At 47.1% G+C, this 23,515-nt stretch overlaps 1 protein-coding gene and 1 non-coding gene across 4 annotated transcripts in view; both read left to right on the forward strand.

Annotated features, from left to right (window-relative positions):
- Nucleotides 1–23,515, forward strand: part of LARGE1 (LARGE xylosyl- and glucuronyltransferase 1) — a 494,394-nt gene that overhangs the window by 164,951 nt on the left and 305,928 nt on the right. The window lies entirely within an intron of this gene.
- Nucleotides 5,593–5,730, forward strand: LOC117029496 (small nucleolar RNA SNORA76). Its single transcript, XR_004424235.1, has one exon. It is a non-coding gene; the product is annotated as a small nucleolar RNA SNORA76 (small nucleolar RNA).

Genomic DNA, 23,515 nt, shown 5'->3' on the forward strand with positions numbered 1-23,515 from the left:
ATAATACCCTCTAGGTCCATCCACGTTGTTGGAAGTGGTTGGTGGGGACTCATTTTTCCATGCTGAATATCAAAGAGGAGGAGTAAACAAATACTTGGAATGACCATTTAAGACTTAAGAAACTTACACCTGAGGGGGAAGAAGAAAGCCTGAAAGAAAACCACCAGGTAGACAGTTAAGGAGCCGCCAGATTGACTCGAATGCCAGCCTGCTTTGTCGTGCCCACTGTGTGTGCTGGCAGGTGCGTGGAAACGTACAGCGTCGGCGACCAGCCGTGGACCCCAGACTGTGACCCCAAGTGCTTCTATGACAGCAGCCAGAGATGGCGCCTTGTATTTATAAACTAGAGGTGGGGAGATTCTTCGTGAAAGGCTATTTGGGGTACATTTTAATGTGGTTCCAGAAGTGGAAATAGCACTCATTTTTCTTTATTTGACGTGGGGGATGCAGGGGGAGCTGGAACCTTTTTGATAACCAACTCTATCCATTTCTTTAATGATCCTCTGAACAACTAAACCTTCTGGGACTCTTACATATAATTGTTTTCTAAGCTGTATCCATTTCCCTGGTCTGTAGATATATCTATCCCCCTCCTCCTTTTTAAATAGACCTGATTAATTATAAGAAAATAGAATGAAATGAAGCTCTGAGCTTCTTAGTAAATCTCATCCCTCAAGTGATGTGATTCTGCTCTCAAGATGGAGAGGTTCATAAAGGGAAGATTTCGAGAACGAGCCCAAAACAAATTAGCCATGAGCCGAGGCAGTTTAGGTGCCTGTAAATGAGTAGCTGTCATTGTCACCATGGACAAATATTTATGATACACCTGTGAGTACAACTGCCAATTCATGTCCGTGGTCACCCATGAGACCCAGACCTAGCGCTTTTTCAGGAACAAGGCCAAGGTTTCCAGCTTTAGTCTCCTATTTGATTCATCAATTCCCAGTCTCTTCTCTTCTGAGAAGCCTTTATTTAAAATGCCAGCCATACACTGGCTACTGGGTCTTCCTCAAAGCCTTAACATGTATTAATACAATATGTATTACATTATTGTGCATTCTTGAATGTTTTGTATCCCCTGAAGTTACCTGTAAACACCATGCTGTCATGAACTGTTGTCTTCTGCTGCTTTAGAAACTGCCCATGGAAATCCTTTGCTCATAGAGCTAGTCACACAGACATTTGTGCAGTGACAATGGCACTTCCCTAGTAGGAGTATAGAATAACAGGGACAGTGGAGTTAGATAATGACAGTGAACTTTTTCTTCTTTTTTCCACCTAGCAAGGGTCTGTCTGGCAAGAGAGGAAAGTACATCAAAGTCGTGTTGAGATTAATTCTAAGGGGAAAGTTTAATTGGTCCCAGGGCTTTCCATCATTCTGTACCTGGTCAGAGGCCATTATTCTCAATGGCCGTTTCTTACCACTGCGTCGTTTCCCTGGGAGACGTAGCCCTGACACGCTGGCTGGGTGGGAGGCTGATACGCTATAGAGAAAAAAAGTCAGTCTTCGCCTGGAAACATGCAGTCCTCAGCCATCAAGCGGCAGTCCCAGTGTCACCTCCTAGAGCAGAATCATGGAACTTAAAACGGGGAAGGGTCTTTTGAGGTTACCTGGACCGCTCCATCCATCCATCCATACATCTGTGTGTTCATCAGGAACCTACCATGTGCAAGGTTTCCCACTGGGCACCGTCAAGAGATGCTTAGGAAGCATCAAATCTAGTTTGGAGAGCAGGCATCAATCAAATGGGGGCTCCCTGAAAGTTGTTGTGACCCACAGTTGAATGGCCTGTAACGAAGGTTTGTTTGTTTGTTTGTTTGTTTTTGAATTAATACATTGCAATGGAGAACAGGTAGCTCTGGACAGTGCTGGATCGAGAAGAATGAATTGATGGTAAGCGGTTACTGGTCGAACAAGCAGTTTTAACCCTAGAGCAGTCTTAGCATTCTCAATGACGACAACGGCTTGGGGTAGAGGTAGAGAGACTGGGTACGAGTCCCCGGGCCACTCTGTTTGTTCTGTGACCCTCTCGTAAGCTACTGAACCTTCCTGCGCGTCTCATGGTCCCTCGTGGTATAAAGATGGTAATGACTGTTCTATGTTGAATTGCATCCCCATCCAGATGTGCAGGGTGAAGTCCTACCCCCCAGGGCCTCAGAATGGGACGGTATTTGGAGAGAGGGACTTTAAAGAGGTGATTAAGGTAAGAGGAGGTCATATGTGTGGGCCCCGATCCACTGTGACTGGTGTCCTTCTAAGAAGAGATTAGAACACAGACACACAGAGGAGAGGCCGTGTGGAGCCAGTTCTTTGCAAGCCAAGGAGAGAGGCCTCAGAAGAAACCAACCCTGCTGCCACCTTGACCTGGGCCATCCCGTCTCCAATGCCGTGACAACATAAATTTCTGGTGTTTAAGCCTCCCAAGGTGTGGTACTTTACGGCAGCCCTAGCAACCTAATACAGTGACAGTCACCTGAAGAGCTGCAGTGACTCAGAAGGCATGCGCTGTCGTGTGGGGGCTACGGTGTGGCCCACGGCAGGGAATCCTGGCTCGGCCGAGTGAAACAGGTTCAGGCTGGAGCCTTCACCGGGTGTCCACGTCCACCCTCACCAGCACCACCACCTTCTGTCCGGTAGACAGACTCGGTGCCTGGCGCACAGTAATGCTCATTAGATTCCTTTGTAAATGGCAGCTCCACTGTCAGCCACTTCTCAGTTTGTGGAGGCGGTTCACCAGACAGTGCCAGCCTCCGGTAAAGCATTTTTTTCCCTCCAGACCATGTCGTTAATGAATCCTGAGCCCTTCATCCTAGGATGTGACCAAAAGAGTTTAAGGATCTTAGGGGGCGATCACTCTCAGCAGCTCAGACTCTCGGCACGTAAGACACCTGCTCAGCCCAGCTGGCATGCGCACACGTGTCCATTTGGTCTCTGCTTGGTGAGTCTGCAGACGCTTCCAGAGCCAAGCACATGTTGCTTCCCTCCTTTCTAGCTCTGGCTTGCTCACATGTGCTCGGTGTTGTTGATTTTTAGGGAGGCACTCGTCCCCAGGGTCCACACGGTACTACTAAAATCACAATAGTGACGTCAGCCACTTGGGGGGTGTGGGTGGCTAGTGGGAGGCAGCTCCATGTGGAAACTAAAAAGAGAAACAAAACCCTCTTCTTTCACTTCTCCCGGACTTTTTTGTGTCTTTGCAGGTAGACAGGGCCAAATAGGGAATTTACAGATCCACACTTTAATTCCCAAAGCAGCTTGAGGTTTTAAAAAAGTTCCTTTGATTCCAAAGAACCGGGAGCAGGAAATCAGGTTGGCGGGCAAGCCAGAGCAAGTGGAGAAAGGAGGGAGGCATAATGCATATGTGCCTGGAACGTCTCGGTTGTACGCTGCAAATGTGGCCATAAACCCTAGCAAGAGGAACCCTCGAACCATTTCCAGCTGGGAACACCTGGAAACTTTCTAAGTTACAATGAAAAGAGCGTCTCTGGCAAGCCAAACTTGACTTTTGTCAGTTTTGCTTTATGGAGCTTGAATGCTTTTCCTACTCACCTGGGGCACTCCCTATATTTCACTGATGGACGCATAGAGAAGCGGTCAGGCTGATTGTGCCAGAGGGCAGGTGTGGTCCCAGGAGGTCTCCCTTTAGTAATTGGCAGAGGATGACCAGGAAAAGGCACCTCCAGCCAGGGTCAAGACAGTGAGGAAGGTAAGCGGCCTGGCTTCCTCCCCTAACCTTCTCCCTCCCTTTTCTTTATTAGGCATAACGGCATTCAGCTGGAATTGGCCTCGTGTGCCAGTTCTGGATCTCCTGGAGATGATAGCATTCTTACTTGATGATGGAGGTCATGGTTTCTTTTCCAGGCTGCTTCGAATCTGCAGTACCGGGCTGCATGCTGGTGTGGGCGCCGGAAGCATCTGTGATGGTAGCTGCCTTAGGGCAGACCAGGGCAGTGCACCCCATTCTGTCTAACCGTGTTGAGGGAAAGAACGTCTAAGAGGGCAGGTTAGGTGTGCTAGTGATCTGGGACCTGCATATCTTGTCTTGATTTGGTGAACCAATTCCTTTCTTTCAAGCTGTTCAGTCTTTACTAGAATCTCCCCTGCCCCCTTCAGAGTGGGGTCTGAAATTACATCACGTTATTTGTTTAATAATGTATCGGTCTTCGTGAGGCCAGGACTGACTTACCCCAGGTCACCCATTGAGTTATTGGCAGGATGAGGCCTTGAACTGGTGGCTTCTGTCCCAATCTGATGCTCTTCCCCTTATACTGAGCTCCTTCTGCTTTCTAGGAGCTCCCATGTTTCTGCTCCCACCTCTGCACCACAGAGGGGACCCCTGAGAGGGCGCCTCCACTGTCTCTCCCGGCCTCTGATGAGAATGTCCCTCTTAGCCACTGGAGGTGTTCGCGGGAGGCCTGTGCCAGGATGTGGGCTCATCCCTGATTTTCTCACCACCTTCCTTAGAAACCTTCTTCCTGGCTGCCCACCTGACGTTGTTACCTGTCAGGGGGCAGGCTAACATTGCGATTAAATCCTTAGGTGTCAGAGACAGCCCTGTGTTCAGATCCGTTTATTGATGGATGTATTTTCTGTGTATAATCCCTGGAACTCTTGAGAGAAGTCACTTTGATGAGCTTCATTCCTTTCATCTATAACTGGGCATATTAATGCCTCGTGTCTAGATTTTTAGAGTGAATATGTGAGTGTGCAGGGCTTTGCACAAGGCCTCACCCATACTCAGCATCCAGTGGCAGGTAGGTAGAGTCTCCATCAGCACCGTTATCATAGGATTGCCTCATTGACTCGGATGGATGTGGTCGTGTGTATAATAAAGTACCCAGTCCAGAACCGGGCCGATGGTTCTCTTTAGTAAATGAAAGCTGTTGTAAGCTTGTGGGATAACTCAGAAGATCTGAGGAATTCAGCAGATGCAATAGACCTGGAAGATTCCAGGACGTAGATTCGTCTTCCTGTCCTGTCTCAAACTTCCTGTCTTGCCTCGGCCCAGTGGCGTTCCTTTACGTGACTTCACTTTCCTCAGCAGTCACGTGGGGCTGACGGAGCATTGTGTGATACTGGAAAGGGAGGACGGAAACTGTACACTCAGTTGGTGGCTGTTGGATCGGAATTGCTGGCGACACCGACGGCGCTCTTTCTGGAGAGTAAACGGCCATTTCATTGCAAGAACTATAAATTGTGCATACCCTTTAACTCAGGGGTTCTAATTTTAGGAATGTGCTGTCCCCAAATACAGATTCCCAAAGAAAAGATGGGGTGGGATAGAGCGGGGCCTGTCGGGTTCATTAGCAGTGCTGTTTCAAATAGCTCCAAATCCAAAAGTCCGCACGTGCCCAACGTTGCCTGGCGTTTTTGGTGTTTGAAGACCACAGAGCCCTTGGTGGCCGTGGGGAAGGTCAGACGCATGGCTCTCAACTTGTGGGAGGTCCCATTTGGGAGAGAGTTGAGCGACGGTGAAAGCAACAGTCCATTATTTTAACTGAGGTCCAGGGAAGGCTAGAGAAATGTGCAACCAGTTCCTGAATCTGCCGAGCACCCCTCCCTGTGGGTCCCCTGCTTCGGCCAATGCCAAGGCACTGCCTTGGAACCTCTGCAGTGCCTGGCCTGTGGCCTCAGGGGTCTGGTGGCAGTGCCAGAGCAAACCCAGCTTGTTCATATCCAGGGCTGCTTAAATGCCACCTAAGCAATTCCTTTGGCAGCAGGTGACATTCAGCCAAAGGGCTTGGCTGGCAGAGGCGCTGAAGAGGAGGGCTGAGGGGGCCGGGTGTGGTGCAGATGGTGTGTAGGGAGGACAAGGAGCCTGGACACCGCTGGATTTTGGTGTTTAAAGGCTGCTCTGTGGGTAGACGGAGATGGGCCGGAAGTCTGTGGATGCGTGAGCAGATGGCTTCTCTACCTGGGTTTTCGGATGGCCGCTGGGCCTTGCAGCACTCTGGGAATAATGGGGCTAGGTCATTCGAGACTTGGGGCTCTCCTGGCACCCCAGAAGGATCCTCGGGGGTCTCAACAAGGGACTGTTCACGAAGCTTTTGGCCCCAAGAGAGCGCTGCATCAGTGTTGCTTGCCTTCCCCTTCCTGGGGGCGAGGGTGGAGGAGTGAGGAGTGGGGGACAGCGTTCATTTGAATGTGGCCTTTTCTAGGCAGATAGCAATCATCCGGCCAGGATTTGGGGGCAAACTCCCCGTTTCCAGTACAATACAGCTGTCCACACATGCACACTTGAGCCTGATTACAGCTCTACAAATACAGGTAATGTATCTTTGAAAACATTAGAATGGAATTTGGAGGGCTGCAAACAGAGTTAACATACTTCAACAGGATATTCCTTCTTTTCATAAAGTCATTATCATCAATGGTAAAAGAAAGAAAATGAGAGTCCATAAAATGGGGAATTAGACATGTGGTCATTTCTAAGATTTAAGATGACAAATTTGATAACTCACTGTGTTTGCAGGGGCAATCTGACATCATCGCTCTGCTTAATACCTTCAGCAGCGGTTCCATGTTGATGAAATGGAAATTCCGGCTGGTGCACAAATCCTTTCATGGTTTGGCTACCTTCTTAGTTTGTTTCTGTTTTCTTTCATTTTTCTTTCACAGTCTTGAAAATGCACCTCACACAACACATGTGTATTAGTTTCCTGTTGCTGCTGTAACAAATGACCACAAACTCAGTTGCAGAAGATAACACAGATTTATTCTTTCGAATGTGTAGAGGTCAGAAGTCCAATGTCTGGCTCTCGGGGCTGACATCAGGGTGTCAGCAGGGCTGGTTCCTTCTGGAGGCTCTGAGAGCAGGATGGACTTTCTTGTGTGTTTTCAACTTCTAAGGGTTGCCTGTATTCCTGGGCTTGTGGCCCCTTCCTCCATCTGGAAAGTGCATGACTTCAGTCTCTGCTTCCATCATCGCACCTGCTTTTCTTCTGATGCTGACTCTTCCTGCATGTCTCTTATAAGGATCTGGTGATGACATTGGGCCCAGCCAGATAATCCAAGATAATCTCCCCACCTCAGGATCTTTGATCATACCTACAAGTTCCTTTTTGCCATTAATGTAACATTCACAAATTCTAGGAATTAGCACATGGACATCTTTGGGGGACCATTATTCGGTCTACCCCAGTGTAGTTCCCCGGTCTCTGTGTCTAGCATTCTTGCTGCCTGGGACAGCTTTTCCTGCCGTCATTGTCCAGCTAATTCCTATTCACCCTTCAGAACTTAGCCTCAGTCTTCTCTGTATGAAGACTTCCTTGGCCATCCTCCTCTCTGCCCCACTGATCTGGTCATCTGCTTCCTCTCTTGTTTAGCAGCATCATCAATCGCCGTATTGTAATCGTAGGTTTATTTACCTGCCTGTCCCGGTAGTCCTTGGGGACGGGGAGCACATTGGAGTCGCCTTCCTGTCCCTACCGTGTAGACCCATGGCTGCACATCGTTCAGTACTGATGGATGGATGCCCCGGAACACGGAGACGAAGGCAGGAACCGTGCCTCCCACCATGGAGACATCTCAAGGGGAAGCTCTTTGTCCTGATTTCCACGCAGCCTTGTTGGCCTGGCATCGCATTTCCTCCAGGGGACGGAAGCCCTCTGGGTTTCAGCGTGTCAGGTTCTGTGTTTTCCTGTCCCTTCAAGCTGTCTTAATTCCCTCTTTCTTGTGCTGTGATACATTAGCCTAAGTGAAAGCAAATAGACAATTTCCTATTAACATTTATATTGCTTTTCTTTTCTATTTCTTGGTGAGGCTCTGAAAGCTGGGATGGCTACGGAAAATATTCTTTCATCTGAATAATGTCCCTGTTGGGGGCTGGATTCCAGCGTTTTTCCTGGGCTGTCCAGAAGCATCGATGTGGTGGACTCATGAGCCCAGGAAAATTTAAGGCACAGAAGTCAATGTGGAAACAGCAAGTTGGATTCGGTAAACGTACGCTGAGTACCGACTGTGTGTGTACTCCCATGCCAGGTCTTGGTGTGTGGTCTAGAGTTTATTAAGTGGTTATTATGTGCCAAGCATTGTTCCAAGTGCTTTAGTTTTACCACCTTCTTGACTTCTTAGAACTGCCCCCTGAAATGTAGGGCCCATTATAATCTGAGTTTTACAGAGGGAGAAACTGAGCCAGAGAGCAATTGCTTACCATCTTGCTGATGGGGAAATCCTGGTCCCTGCCCCCCAAATGATTATGGTCTGGAGGTGGCGTCTGAACTGGCAGTGTGCACTGAAGGCTGACTGGGACATCCACAGGTAGTCAAGAGTTTTGAAGGGTATTCCTGGCGGAGGGGAAAATAAAACAAAAGCAGGGAAGTGTGAAAATAATTACTTCGTTCAGGGAAGAGCGAGTAGCAAGTGCAATGGCTTTTAAAGTTGTAGGAAAGATTGGCAAGGAGCCAGAGACCTGGAAAGACAGGAGGGGCAAGAGGGCGTAGCTAGTGAATGGGTTTCCTACTGTGTGGTCTGGAGGTGAGCAGCTGGGAGTGAGGGTGATGACGTGGACAGCAGAGTCTCTCAAACTGTTGGGCTTGCAAATGTGCTGGGATCTCGAGCAAATGCGGACTGTGATTTGTAAGCCTGGGGTGGGCCTGCAGGTCTGCTTTTCTGACAGGCTCCCAGGCCATATAGAGGTGGTTGGTACCTGGGTCCCTCATTGAATGAGGGTGTCGAGGGGAAGGCAGGCACCATGGGGGGTGTGTGTGAAGAGGCTTGGGAACAATGCCCTGCTTTGGGCAGGGTCAGGTGGGCCCGTGATTGTGTTCTCAAGAAGAATGGCAGTGGGTGGAGAGGAAAACGGGGGTGGGGGCAAAGGTGTTCAGCCAAGGAGAAGAAGGAAGAAACAACCTGGCCTTCTGCAGATGAAAAAGAGACCGATGGCAATGAGCCGTGTTTCCGTTACAGTCAGGCTCAACAGTATTTGACAGGATGGCTTAAACCGGAAGGACATTTGTCTGTCCCACATCCAAGAAGTCAGGACGTTGGCAGCGTGGGGTGTCGTGGTGGTTTGATGGTGTCATTCGGTTCCCCAGAATCCTGTCATCTCTGCCAACCTCACCTCTCGGCCGACGCACCTCCGTGTCCCACATGGCGTCAGCATCCTTGTTGGGGCCAGCAGCCAAGAGGAAGCAGGAAATCCAGAATGGGCACATGGCTCAGCGGGCAAACTGCCTCTCTGTGGCTTTCCTCAAGTCCCACCGCCACGCTTGGCTGCCCCAGAGGCTGTCAGGTCTAGTCTTTCCTCGGGCTGCTTCGCTGCCCTGAGTGTAAGCAGGGTTCTGTTCCTACACAGAAATGGGAGGAGAGATATGGGGTGGCAACTTGGCAGCCCTTGCCATAAGTCGAATCCCTGGTGAGAACTTAAAAGGGGCGGGGTGTTGAGTTGATCAGGTTCTTAGTGACAGGCCTCTGTGCTGACGGGGCTCTGAATCTACTTGTGCCCTTTGCTTGCCCTAGTTCCTTAGTGTGAGTGTCGGTTTCCTCTGTCTTAGAAAGCCTGTCCAAATCCTTCCTGCCCTACAAGAACCAGCTCCATGGCCACCTCCTCCAAGCAGCCCACCAGGACTCTTGAATCAGAATCAGTCTGCCATCTCTTGAACAGAGTGTCGCATTGGCACCGCCGTCCACCCTCATGTCATTCCGTTTCGTATTTTAATTTAGTCCTTTGTACCTCGTCCTCTTCTTTAGACTGTGTGTCAGCGGTCGGTCTCCAGCACAGTGTTTAGTACACGATGAATTTCCAGGACATTTTAGTTAAACTTCAGGGAGTAAATTTGAGTGATCAAGCGGATGGTGTATGATGCAGGTGTTTTCCCTAGAGCAGTGCTTCTCATACTCTCGTGTGCCTCAGAATCCGCTGGAGGGCTGTTACAACTCTCCCCACGCCCCACCCCAGTTTTTGATTTAGTAGGTCTGGGAGGCCTAAGAAGGTGCATTTCTAACAAGTTCCCAGAAGACACTGATGCTGTGTTTCCAGGACAGTCCTTCCAGAGATCACTGCCCTTGAGAAACACATAGATTTGTTTCTTTTTCTCTTTTTTTTTTTTTTTTTTTTCCGGGGAACCTGCAATGCAAGTCAGGCCTGAAAACAGACGTGGGAATTAAATACAAGATAGTTAAGTCAGTGGATGAACCAGTAGAGAAATATTTGGGGTCAAGGGTGCTTTGGAGTCTTCTTCCCAATTTTTTTCCCCCCAAACAAATTCCCTGTTTCACCTAATCTTAGTGCTGCCAATTGTAAGATGCACTGTTATTTTATATAAAGCCAAGAAATTAATAAGGGCTTTTCATTAAGCTACGACACAATGCTTTCCTATCCCTTTGAATCTCTTATACTTATTGAAACAACGCTTTTAGACCTAATTAGATGGGTCTAATCATATTTTATTGCTCTGCTTACATATGAAGGAAAAATACCAGCAAATAATATTGGTTCGGGTAGTCCTAAAGCTTCTTCATGTTGAGCCTCACTCTTCAGAATTCCTTTTCTACGCTGTCATCACCGTCTGTGTTTTCTACATGGTGTCACCCTTCTGAGCACCAGATTGCTTATAAGAATCCTGCAAAGAAGACTCTCAAGTCCCCCTTGCAGCTCTGTGCAATTCTACCCCTGGCTCCTCTTTCAGAAACCTTGCTACTGACACCTTTGATTCTCCACCTCCTCCAGCCCTTCCCACAACCATTTGGTTCATGGCTAAAAGCGCGATCCCTTCCATTATCTCCAGCATTTTCACGGAAGCCGCTGACACGCATTCTGCAAATTCGTGAGTGTGCTAACAGTGGCAGCTACTGCTTCCACTTATTGGAGCCAGTTATTGCTGGAGCCTTCCTGATTTCAAAGACGTTAGAATGTGAAAAACAGCTTTTCTTAGCATCAGTGTTTTGTTTTTTTTTATGTCCACTGCATGTCAGGCACATGTTTTCACTGTCATGGCTTTTCACATTACTGCTCTCAGTTAATATTTACGATGGTTGTTCAAGGTCAGTATGGTGACCTCCGTTTTATAGATGAGGACCTTGGCTCCCCATTCAGCATGTAGGCAGGCATTCATTCACTCCCCAAATATTTATAGAGCTTCTGTGTGCCAGTCATGCTAGGTACTAGGAATACTGAAGTGGAAAATTTCCTGGGGGGATATTCAGTGGAGAAATAGGCATATAAGATTGAATCAGGTAAGTGCTGTGGGAAGCAAAGTAAATCAGGGTATGCCAGATGTTAGAGAAGGCTTTTTGAGTAGACTCGGGAGTGAAGTGAGGGTACACAGCATACAGATAGCAAAAGGACGCAGATTCCCAGCAGAGGAAGTTGCGAGTGCAAAGGACTCGTGGCAGGAATGGGCCGTCTTATTTGAGAAACAGCAAGTCTGTTCAGTTTTTCCTTCCAACACTTCTGACACCAAATGGATGTTTTTGTTTTCTTTTGTTTTCCCCCCATACCAACTCTCCCACTCTCTGGACACCAACTGGGTATCCTACAATTCGGTTCAATTCTGACACTAACTACCCAGTTAGTATAAACCCTACAGGTTAAGGTCTCACAAGAGTGTCTGTCCCCACTTCCGACTGCAGTCACAAGCCCCAGGTTGCCACCTGTCCTTTTGACCAACTGGCTCTAAATTCAAGTGGTTCCCCCAAGCCCCTCCTCTGGAACTCGGGAAAGTGCTTTACCTACAGCACTGGTTTATTAGAAAGGGTACAACTCTGAAACAACCAAATGGCAGAGATACACGGGGCAAGGTATGGCACGGGCAGGGGTTATGCCTGCGCCCCCTTGGCGTATGCTGTCCTCCCGGCACTGTGGTGTGTTCCTCCACCTGGAAACTGTCTGGACCCTGCTGTTAAGGGGGTAGTAAGCAGGCTTCATTACGTCGGCATTGCCATTGGTGCTTGGCTTAATCTCCAGTCTCTCTACCCTCCCTGGAGGTCAGGCGTGGGGGTGGGGCTGAAAGTTTCAACCCTCTAACCCTGCCTTGGTCTTTCTGGTGACAGTTCCCATCCTGAAGCTGTTTAGGTGTTGGCAGCCACCGGCCATCTCATTAGCATATACAAGACACTCTTATCATTCCAGAGATTCCAAAGGTTTTAGGAGCAGTGGGCTAGGAACCAGGGACAAATACCAAAATATATGTTTATCATATGTTTAGCAAGGAAGCCAACTGGGCTGGAGCAGTGGGCGCTCAAAAGAGGTGCCTATACTCAAATGCAGCTGAGCTGAAATTGCCAGATCTTTGGGTCCCAAGTCCAGGGTTTGTCCACATGCGGGTAAGTGTGAGACGCCACGGCAGATTACATCCTTTTCTATTTACTGGATGAGTTTAATTTTTTAAGAAACAGACGTCTTGATTAATTCAGCTCCAACAGCAGTTCCACAGCAGAAAAATAGACTCACTGCTGTCACCGTCTTGCTGCCTAGGAAGTAAGTACCCACAGTGTCTGATTCCTGAGCAGTGTTTTAACCAACCCAGCTAAAGATAACTGCGTGTATGCGAAAGTGGTCAAAGGGAATGACAAAGAAATGCAAACATTTTATTCCCAGTGCATGTCTTTAAAATAGGATATGGAACTTTCAACTCTTCCTCTTTTGAAGAACACTGTCGAGAGGGAGACCCTGGCAGCACTCTGTAGAAGAAAGAACAGATCTGGGTTTTGATCCCAGCTCTGCTAATAATTAGCTATGGGACTATATGTATTAGAGCTCAGTGACCGACAAGAGACTGTGTGAATTTAAACAGAAAAAGATTCCTTGCTATTATTCGGTAGCTTGCAGGATTCTAGGAGAAGCTAGAGGCCCAGGCTCCAGGCTGAGCTGCGAGGAGCAGTTCTCTGAGCCACACAGAACCAGACCACTGAGAAAACTGGGAGTAAGAAGCCCTTGGGACAGTTCCTCCTGTAGGGACCGCACCGCGTCTGCTGGGAGCCGTGTCTTCAGGACAGCTGCCATCTTTTTTGATATTCCTGAAGTCCACGATTAGAGTCAGGGATCTAACTACAGATGCCTCGGGAAGAAACACATGCCCCTTGCTCGTGTTTGCCAGGAAAGAGGAGAAGCAAAAGAAGAGGTATTCCAGCTCCTGATGTTCATTTTTGCTTCTTGAATCTCACACGGGTGTGCGTGCTTGGTGGGAACTGAGTTTCACAGTCGGAGTCCTAGAAGGAAAGGCACCTGGAAAATGTGACGTGGCCGTCCACGTATGCAGGAGACATAGTAAAACAATCCTGTGGGAAATGGGGAAGGATTAAGGGTGGGTTGCAAAGGTTTCTGCAATTCAGTCAAATTGTTCAAATGTCAGCCCCGGTAGCTGTTGGTAAATTATGCAGATATCATGCCATATTTAGAGCAACCACTCAAAAAGCCATACAGTGAGACACACTAAAGAACACCAGAAGCAAGTCAAAATAGAATTCTAAAAAGTGTTCTGGGACCTCACAGGAAAGCAGGAAGAACCCTAATGAGATGCCATCACAAACCCACAGAAAGGGCTAAAATTAAGAAGACTGAACCACCATCAGATGTTGACAAGGAGGTGACACAATAATAACTCCACACGTTATCGGTGGGAGGATGAAAGCGTTCATCCGCTTTGCAAAGAAGTCTGAGAGTTTCTCATAAAACTAAACAGACACCTACACTCCGACTCTTCAGTTCCAATTGTAGTCATTGCCAAAACTGAAAACCGGCCGGTGTTCATCAATAAGAGAAAGGATAAATAAATTGTGACGTAGTAATACTACAGTGTATTATTCACGGAGCAATAAAAAGAAACAGACACCTGATACATGCTACAACATGGATGAATCACCAAAATGTTATGCTGCGAATAGCTTACCCAAAAGAGTGTGTACTTCCTAATAGATCACGTATTTGGGCAGGAAGAATCAATGTATCATGGAAATAAATCAGGAAAGTGGTTGCCTATGGGGAGTGCAGGTGGAGATTGAATGGGAGGGGTTTGAATGAATCACATCGTCACCCTAGAATGTTCTGTATCTTCAAAGGGGTTGGGTTATGCAAGCGGTCCTCCAATGACGTTGTTTTGTTATAACATTGAGGAGACTTAAAAAGTCAGTTCTCAGCTGGGGCCACTGTCTGTGTGGAGTTTGCATGTTCTCCCCATGTCTGCACAGGCTTGCTCCAGAGACTCCCGGTTTCCTCCCACATCTGAAAGATGTGCATGTCAGGTGATTTGATGTATCTTCAGTTGTCCCAGTCTGAGAGAGTGTGCGGGTGTGTGAGCAGCCCTGGAATGTCCTGTCTAGGGTTGGTCTCACCTGGTGCCCTGAGCTGCCAGGATAGGCTCTGGCCAACACAACCCAGAACTGGCATAAGCCGGTTAGAAAGGAACTACCTTACTTGTTTTGAGGAATCTTTCTTAAATGGATGGATGGTTCACATTTATTTCAATGCTTAATATTAGAAGTGTACTGAGTCTTTATTTAGAAATACGGTGATGTTTTTGTGACCAGAAATACACCACCGGAATTTCACTCTTGTTTATATCAGTTAGCTTGTAAAACTGGTTTTGTTATATGTCATTTTGCTTAAAGTGGCGGCTTCTAAGACCTTTGGATGATGTTAAATGAGGACTTACTGTGCAGGCGTATGACTTGTCAAAACTCCTGCAACGGTCTGTGCATTTCATTGTATACACCTTTTACTGACCCTACCTAGTTAGTGGTTTACATACGAAAGTATCTCGGGGATGTTGTGCTGATGACTAACTTACTGCTTTGAAATGCATTAAAGAGGAAAAAAAAGGTGGGTTGATAGATGGATAGAAGGACAGATAGATAAGACAACACAGGTAAGGTAAGATGTTAATGGCAGAAAGTCGGTATAGGGATATATATGTTCACTGTAAAATTCACCTTTATGGTGTCCTTGGAAATTTTCATAAGAAAATGTTAGGGCAAAGTGTTGTGAAATTATACTAGGATGTGTGATCCCTTCCTCTCCTGCATCAGGCAGCCATTGGTTGTTAAGAAAAATCATTACAGCCGTCTGGTCACTACATTATGGGACAAGGTGATTTTTGCTAAACGGGATAAAAGGCACAAAGAATTCAGTTGACTGAAATAGCTGGGTTTTTTATTGGGATACAGTCTGGAGAGAGTACCCCTCCACAGAAGATGCCCAATAAGCATTTACTTAATCTGTTTCTCTTACTCTGCAATGAAAATCCCAAACTCTGATTTCTTTACCATCTCCAAAGTCAGTGCCAGCCGTGCAAAGACAACAGCTATCCATTTCTGAGATAAGGTTAAGTGTAAACTTCTATAGTTGGTGAGACCTGGAGGGACAACATAATTCATTCTCATCCTCTTTCTCTCCCCTCCCCCTCTCCTTCCCTTCTTCCCCCTCCTCCTCCCCCCTCTGAATTTACCTAAGATAGTTGGGTCATGCATAAAGCTTAGTTGGTTTTGTAGGTAATAGCAGTGGCCAAAAGGTTTGAAGTAGAAGAGGGTTAGCTTCCCACCACAAGCTCACTGCGTTCCTTAGTCAGCGGTCACCACGTGTTTCAAACAGCCTTAAAAATATCAATGATGTCTCCGTCTCCTGTCCTTTCTGGCCTTTCTGTCCTTTCTGTCTTGCAGGCCGGCTCATGAGAGGCACACGTGGCAGTGTTACAGGGACCAGGGCTATCACCCTCGTAGCTGGCATCAGGCAAACAGAAGTCTGTCCCAACAGTGACTGGAAACAAGACTACTTAGGGGTCACCCCTCAGACACCATCCCTAAGAATGGTGATTCCAGTGTCACCAGATTTTCAGTTTTCATGAAAATGTGGAGAGTATCTCTGAAATATTTTAGCCCGTCCACATTTCTTGAAAACTTTATCTCACCAATAAGAGTTCTTTTCTAACATTCCAAATGCCATTTAACAAGCCGCTACGTCACCGAGAAACCCCCATTCCAAAATTCATTAGGTCCCGGTATTGATAACACGTCCCCAACCGCATGCTTTTGGGTTGAGGTTTGTCCCAAAATATGCATAACATGAACTTTATCATTTTAACCATTTATAAGTGTACACCTTCATGGCATGAAGTACATTCACAATGTTACGTAATCATCCCGACTATCCATCTCCAGAACTGTTTCGTCACCTCAAATAGAAGCTCTGTACCCATTAGCCAATAACTGACCACTTCCCCTCCCGCAGCCCGTTAACATCTATTTTACTTCCTATTTCTACGAATTTGCCTATGCTCAGTACCTCGTATATGTAACATCATACCATATTTGTCCTTTTGTGTCTGGTGTATTTATGTGGCATGATGTCTTTAAGGTTCATCCATATTATAGCACATGTCAGAATTTCCTTTTTAAAAAACATTAGTTTCCTTCCTTTTTAAGGCTGAATAATATTCCATTGTATGTTTAGCCTACGTTTTCTTTATCCGTGCATCTCTGGGTGAACATTTGGGTCTTTCCACCTTCACAAAGCATCTCTCAATCCCATAGTTTTGAGGTAGCATTTACATAGGGAAAATTTCCAGTTACGTTGCAAACATCTGTATAATGCTTTTCACAGAATAATGTATTGCAATAAGTATGAAGTTACAGACCAGACGTAAGAGGTACAAAATGGAATCAAGTATGGAGATTTTGAGGAACCCCCAAGCCCCAGGACGGGGTGTGGTCCTAGGAAGTAGCTGGTACTGACAGAAGGCTCTTCTGTTGCGCGCACAACTCTGCTGACAGCCGCGTGAATAGTTTCCTGATCAAGAAGCAGTGTTTGAAGCATTTTACATCCTAACAAGAGCATTTGTCACTTCTGTACAGGTGTTTTATGTGTATGATGCCTTTGTTTCATTTTAGGAAAATTGGTTGGGAGGAGGGAGTTGGCTTACCACATACTGCATTCTAAGTTTTAATTGTAATTTTAATTATAAATTTTCCTGTTTAGAGTCATGGGAAATTGGTTCCATGGTAGCTTTTCGGCACAAAACACTTATATTTTCAGAAATGAATTATGGAAATAACGTGGGAGATGCTTCCCTTTGAAGGTATGTTACACTACTATAAAACTTCTCGCTTTGAAGAGAGGATGAAATATGGGAGCAGAGGGAGGAAGAGACTTGCTCCCTTCACAGTTCTTGGAGCTGCCTAGAGGAGAATAGGGGTTATCCCTCCCAGGCCTCTTCCTGCTTCCTTAGGGGAGGGTCTCCCTTTGTCTCCATGTCAGAATCATTGAAGGGACTGGTCCAGAGAGTAGGAGGGAGCTAATTGTTGAAAGGAGTCATGGCCTTTGCAAATGCTCCTTAGACGTAAGCCGCGATGGGCCAGGACACACTGGGAAACTTAGGCAAGATTAATGGGGCTTAGCCAGTTTTTATGTCTGAGCCTGTATGGAGATGTATGGATGTGAGCCGAGAGGCATGGATTTTGCTCGATTGCTGACTTGCCACCTCCTGGTCTGTGAAGAGCCATATTGCAGTCTTGGGCTCAGAAGCTTTTCATTACTGTGCAGTCACTTATTGCTGGTGAGCAATGAGTCCACTGGCACCACCACGTCCAATACGCAGCCACGCTCATTCTCTCTGCGATCAATGTCATGTACAGGGCTTGTCGTGGCAGGTGACAGCCGATCTATTTTTAATCCCCTCCTTCCTCCCACCTCTTAGAAAAGGATGGAACCATTGCTCCTGGCCGGCAACCACTTCTCCTCCCTCCCTCCCTCCCACCCTCCCTCAAAATGTCACTTAGATTAACATTTCGTAGTGTGGCTGCCTCCACATCTGCTTATAGCACGTGGCTGGACTTTGGAAAACAACGGCATGGCACCTCTGTGGGGTCTCTGTATTTATCTTCTTTTAACGATCTCCATAGCCAATTTACTCTGCTCTCAAGCCAAAGGAGAATTCAGGCAACTGCCAGGGCTGCACCCTTAACCTGGGCCCTCCTGGGGCCAGAGCTCTGGGGCCTGCACCTCACTGACTGTAAGGCAGCTTCTGGAACTAGGAGGGAACTGTCATGCTTGATGAGGTTCTGTGGCGGGGTACACGTGAGCTCTTGGTTTTGTAGCAGCAGTGGCTCTGCTGTGCTGGGTGAGTCCAGAAGAGGGAAGGATGGATGGATGGATGCTATGTGGGAGGACCAGCCTGGATGGGCCTACGGGGAGGTGGGAGTGTGGGCCCCCCAACCCCCCTAGTCCTGGCCTCGCTGGCTGGAGGGACCTACTATGCCAAAGGGAGATGGTCCAAAGGCTGAACTCCAACTTGATTGCATTTGTCAAGAAGCTCTCAGGATTTCTCTTTCCACTCTTCTTTTCTCTTCACTCTCTCTTCTCTGGTTTCTTTGCCTCCTCACTCTCTCCCCTCTCACTTAAGGGGAAACCATGCCTCTCCCTCTCTTTCTGTCCCTCTTTTCCCTGCTGTCCATCCCTCCCTTCTCTCCCCTGTGGTTTCTAGCAAAAGGGACATGGAGTGTGTCTGAACTCTGCCTCCTGTGGGTTACTAGGTGTGTGAACTTGGATGCTAACACCTTTCAGGGTTAACGGGATGCAGACACCTGTGTCTGGGGTTGTTGGGAGGACTAGATAATAGCAGAGACCACTGAAACTCTTGGAGCTCTTACGTTTATTTAGCACTTGCTGGTTCTACATGTGTACCCCCGTCCCTCAGGACCACCCATGAGGCAAGACTGTTCTCCCCAGTTTACAGATGAGGAAACCGAGGCCCAGAGAGACCAACCAACTTGCTGAAGGTCACTTAGCTATAATATGGTGAAGCCGGTGGGTGTTTGCACCCAGACTGCCTGGCTCCACCCTTCACACCGTGGAAAGATTACCTATGGAAGCACCTAGGACATGGGGACATAAGTAACTAATAACACTTCTTGAATGTCTATGGGTGAAAATTTTGTAACATGCATTGTGAAAGATACACATTGTAAGTATTTAAAAGATTATTTATTCATGTCATGTTTTCTCTCCATTTTAGTTGTCCTCTTTTTTATTTTCCCTTCTCTTCGCACCTGTAGTTATTCCCTTTCTCTTGGGAATTTGGCCCAGTGCTCCTTCTTTATTTTGGTCTTTTCTACTTTTTGGACTCCCCAGTATGTCCCCGCTTCTTCATACCCTTTTCCTTTGTATCTCTCAAAATCTCTTTTCCCAGCCCTCTGCTCCACGCCTGTTTTTTTTGTTTGTTTTTTTTTTTTCATGCTTTCCATCGCCTCCATCTCATCTCTCTCTGCCTGTTTTTTTTGTTGTTGTTGTTTTTTATCTGCCTCGATACTTGCCGAACCAAATCCCCAAACTCCAGCAGGGATTGAAGTCAGCCCCCTGCCACACAGCGTGGCCGGAGCCCCAGGAATCGTGCTAGCCCTGGGCCTCCCAGGCATTCCAGGGTTTACAGGAACAGGGTGGCATGTGGCTCCTTGAACGTTCATCACATGTGCTCTGTATTTATTTCTGTGACAGGAAGCACACCACCGGCGGGGGAGATGGCTGCTGCAGGACTGTGGCTGAGAACTTAATGTCCCCAAAGTCAGAAAAGTTCGGAGATGGAATTTTTGCATTCTTCATAACTTAGCCAGACACACACACTCACACTCGAAGGCAGTGAATTTGTCAGCCTGTACAGTAGCACGCAGTTCTAAATATGGGCACGGTAGGAAGAGCGATGGTTACTGTGGGAACTATAATTTTTAATTTACTGGCTTGGAGCTCTGAACCAGGGCTTGGTGCCTAATGTAGTGTTTTTACATTTGGATATGTGCTCAGGAAAGGTATAAAACCCTGCAAAGCTAGGGCCAGTGTTTGGGGATATCAGTGAGGAGGTGGAGGTGGGGGGTTGAAAAATGAGTGAGGTGCAGTGGGGCCAATGAATATGCCCGCAACTATCAGAAGGGAAGTAGACAAATCCTGGGGCTCCCAGCTCGTCAGCACGGGAGGTTTACTGACAGCACGGGAGGCTACTTCCATCGGCTTGTAGATGAGGAGAACAAGGTCCAGGGAGACAGGGCGACAGGGCTGGCAAGGAGGCTGAGGGAGCACAGCTTTTAGAACTGGAGGTCCGGGTTCAAAACAGTGCAACATGCAAGGAGTTTGGACTCCAAAAATCTGAGCATAGAGAAATGAACACTTAGGTACTGCTTCCGGTACGCCAGGTACTATTCTCAGCATGTCAGGACTCACTCATTAACTCTTCATTGCTTCTCCATGAGGCAAGTACTCTTCTTGTCACCACTTTATAGAGGGACATCGTGGTAAAGAGAGGGTCAGGCAGCCTGGCTCTAGAGTCCCGACACTTAACTTGCCATGTTTCTCTGCACATAATCCTGACTTTGTTACTTACTAGCTGTGTTATCTTGGGTATGTTACTCAACCTTGCTGAGCCTTGATTTCCTCCCCACTAAAACGAGGCCAGTAATAAAGAACAAGCAAATGGCATGGTATCTGTAGGCATGGTATTTTTATTGTTTCCCATCGAGAAAGAAGATGAGTGAGGGTCCTTGTTTGCAGAAGAATAGGACAAGAATTAATATTGTGGTATTTTTATTATTTAGGTGGGCTGCACCCATTTGGCATCAGGCCTGCCTAACAAACAGATCTCTTCCTACCTCCCACTTCCTCCGTCCTCCGTGGGAGAGGGAGCATTAGCCTCCTGTGCTGCTGTCCATCTTTCCACACTTTTCCCCAGCACACGATGGAACTGAGGCATCAACACCTGCTGGGGTGTTTCGGACTGGTACAGCTTCTGGTGTGGCTCTCTTCAGTGGAGTGGACTGTGATGCCTTCTAGAACAGGCATTCATTCCACGAATGTTTGTTTTGCACCTGCTGTGTGCCTCCCATTGCTCTTAGCCCTGGGGATACATTCATATCCTCATGACGAGTAAGACAGTCTCTGTCCTCATAACACTGCCTTGCCAGTGGGGCAATGGATAAGAGATACGTTTCATCAGCTGGCAATAAAAAAAAAAAAGAAATAAGTAAGGTAAAGAGCTGGAGTCTGAGGGACTGGGTAAAGTGTGGAGTTTTGGGTCAGGGAGGACCTCTGCATAGAGGCCATCTTGGAACAGAGGCCTGAACGGAGCGAGGAAATGGAGCCAGGCACAGATCGGGGGGAAGGGCATTCCAGATGGAGGGAGCCACAAATGTAGCTGTCCGGAGGCCAGACAAGACTGATGTGCTAAAAGGCCAGCAAGGCAGAAGGGAACACAGTTAGGCCGATGCCAGTGGTATGGGCTTACAGATGCCAGCAAGAAGATTGGTTTTTATTCTAAGTGCAGTCAGAAGCCATCAACATAAGCCTGCCAGATAAAATACAGGATGGCCAGATAAATTTGAATTGCAGATAAACCATGGATAATTGTTTAGTTTGGGCATCACTGGACATTCTATAGTTTTATTTACTAAACCTGGCGGCCCTACGTCGATGGGCTCAGAGCAGGGCCTGCTGTGTGGACAGAGTGTCGGCTGGAAGGAATTTTGCAGTCGGGACCAGGAAGAAGGCCATTGTCCCCCCAAGACAGAAGTGGGGTCGGTCCGAGCTAGAATGGTCTAAATGAAGGCGCTGAGAGGTGTTCAGATTCAGGGTACATAGTGTGCCACCTGTGGGACCTGGTAATGGATTTGATATGTATGGAAAGGGGAGTAAGGCAGGGCCGCTGCTAAGCTCGTTCACGAGAGGAAACATTGAGTCTTGGGGCCTGGTCAGTTATAGACCACGTAGCCCGCTGTGCACCTGAGCTCTTGATGGGTTAAGGATCAGATGCCCACAGGAAGGAGAGTGATTGGCCATGTTTTCCTGCATTTTTTAGACTCAGGAATTTTTTTTTTTAATTAAAGTTTATTGGGGTGACAACTGTTAGTAAAGTTGCATAGATTTCAGGTGTACAATTCTGTAATACATCATCTATAAATCCCATTGTGTGTTCACCACCCAGAGTCAGTTCTCCTTCCATCACCATATATTTGATCCCCCTTACCCTCATCTCCCACCCCCCACCCCCCTTACCCTCTGGTAACCACTAAACTATTGTCTGTGTCTATGAGTTCTTGTTTCTCCTTTGTTTGTCTTGTTCTTTTGTTGTTTTCAGTTTTATATATGACATATCCGTGAAATCACATGATTCTCTGCTTTTTCTGTCTGACTTATTTCACTGAGCATTATGCTCTCAAGATCCATCCATGTTGTCACAAATGGTCCTATATCATCTTTTCTTACCGCCGAATAGTATTCCATTGTGTATATATACCACAACTTCTTTCTCCATTCATCTATCGAAGGACATTTTGGTTGTTTCCACGTCTTGGCCACCGTAAACAAAGCTGCAATGAACATTGGAGCACACGTGTCTTTATGGATAAACGTTTTCAGATTTTTTGGGTAGATACCCAGGAGAGGGATTGCTGGGTCATATGGTAATTCTATTCTTAATTTTTTGAGGAACCTCCATACAGCCTTCCATGGTGGCTGCACCAGTCTGCATTCCCACCAACAGTGTATGAGGGCTCCTTTTTCTCCACAGCCTCTCCAACACCTGTTACTATTTGTCTTGTTGATGATAGCAATTCTGACTGGGGTGAGGTGATATCTCATTGTGGTTTTTATTTGTATTTCTCTGATGATTAGTGATGTTGAGCATTTTTTCATATGTCTATTTGCCATTTGTATGTCCTCTTTGGAGAAATTAAACTCAGGAAATTTATATGAGTTATAAAATATAGAGTTATAGAGGTAGCTGGGCCGATAGATACGGTCAGGTGAATGCATCATCTTTTAAACACCCTGTGCCGGACCCTTGGTTAATTGCTCTCCGCATCTATCTGTCTCCTCTTGTGTGATTCTCGCACAACCAGTTGGGGTCGTACTAGGATCATCCCATTTTACAGCTGAGGAAATCGAGGCTCTGTGAGAATGCAGCGTGCATGCTCTTTGCTTTATTGGTGACAGGATTATTTCTCTGTTCCCTACAGTGTTGGGGGCATGTGAGCACCAGACCCACATTCAGCCCTCAGCAGGGGCATAGTTTGGATAAGGGTTATCTTCCCAAACTGTCCTAATCCTCAGTGCCAGAATCAGAACCCAGTTCTGGTTCCACATATAGCACGGTGCTCAGTCTTCAGTGGGAGTAAAAACCACCTGGGGGTTTGTTAAAAATTCACATTCCTGAGGCCCATGCCTAGGATTCGGGTTCAGTCAGACCAGGTGTGCAGCCCAGGAATATGCATTAGGACAAACCTCACAGTTGATCTGAGTTCATTATTCCTGTATTTGCTTTGAGAAACGAAACACAATGTGACTTTGCCTTCATTAGGCCAAGCATAGTAAACCCTTGTTCCCCAAATGCCCCAATGAGGCCTGCATGGATTCCATAATTTGGGGGTTAGGGGTGCAGTTTTGAATGCTGTTTGATAGCATGTGCTGCTCATATTCATATTTCCAGGAATTTCCACATGCTTCGACAGATGCCTCCAGAAAGAGCTGCTTTCAGCCTTTCAGGTAGAATCACTTTGGGTTTCTTTTGCATCTTAATGCCCTTTCCCACTGGCTTGACACCTCCC

Source organism: Rhinolophus ferrumequinum, chromosome 10, assembly GCF_004115265.2.
Source record: "Rhinolophus ferrumequinum isolate MPI-CBG mRhiFer1 chromosome 10, mRhiFer1_v1.p, whole genome shotgun sequence".
Taxonomy (NCBI): domain Eukaryota; kingdom Metazoa; phylum Chordata; class Mammalia; order Chiroptera; family Rhinolophidae; genus Rhinolophus; species Rhinolophus ferrumequinum.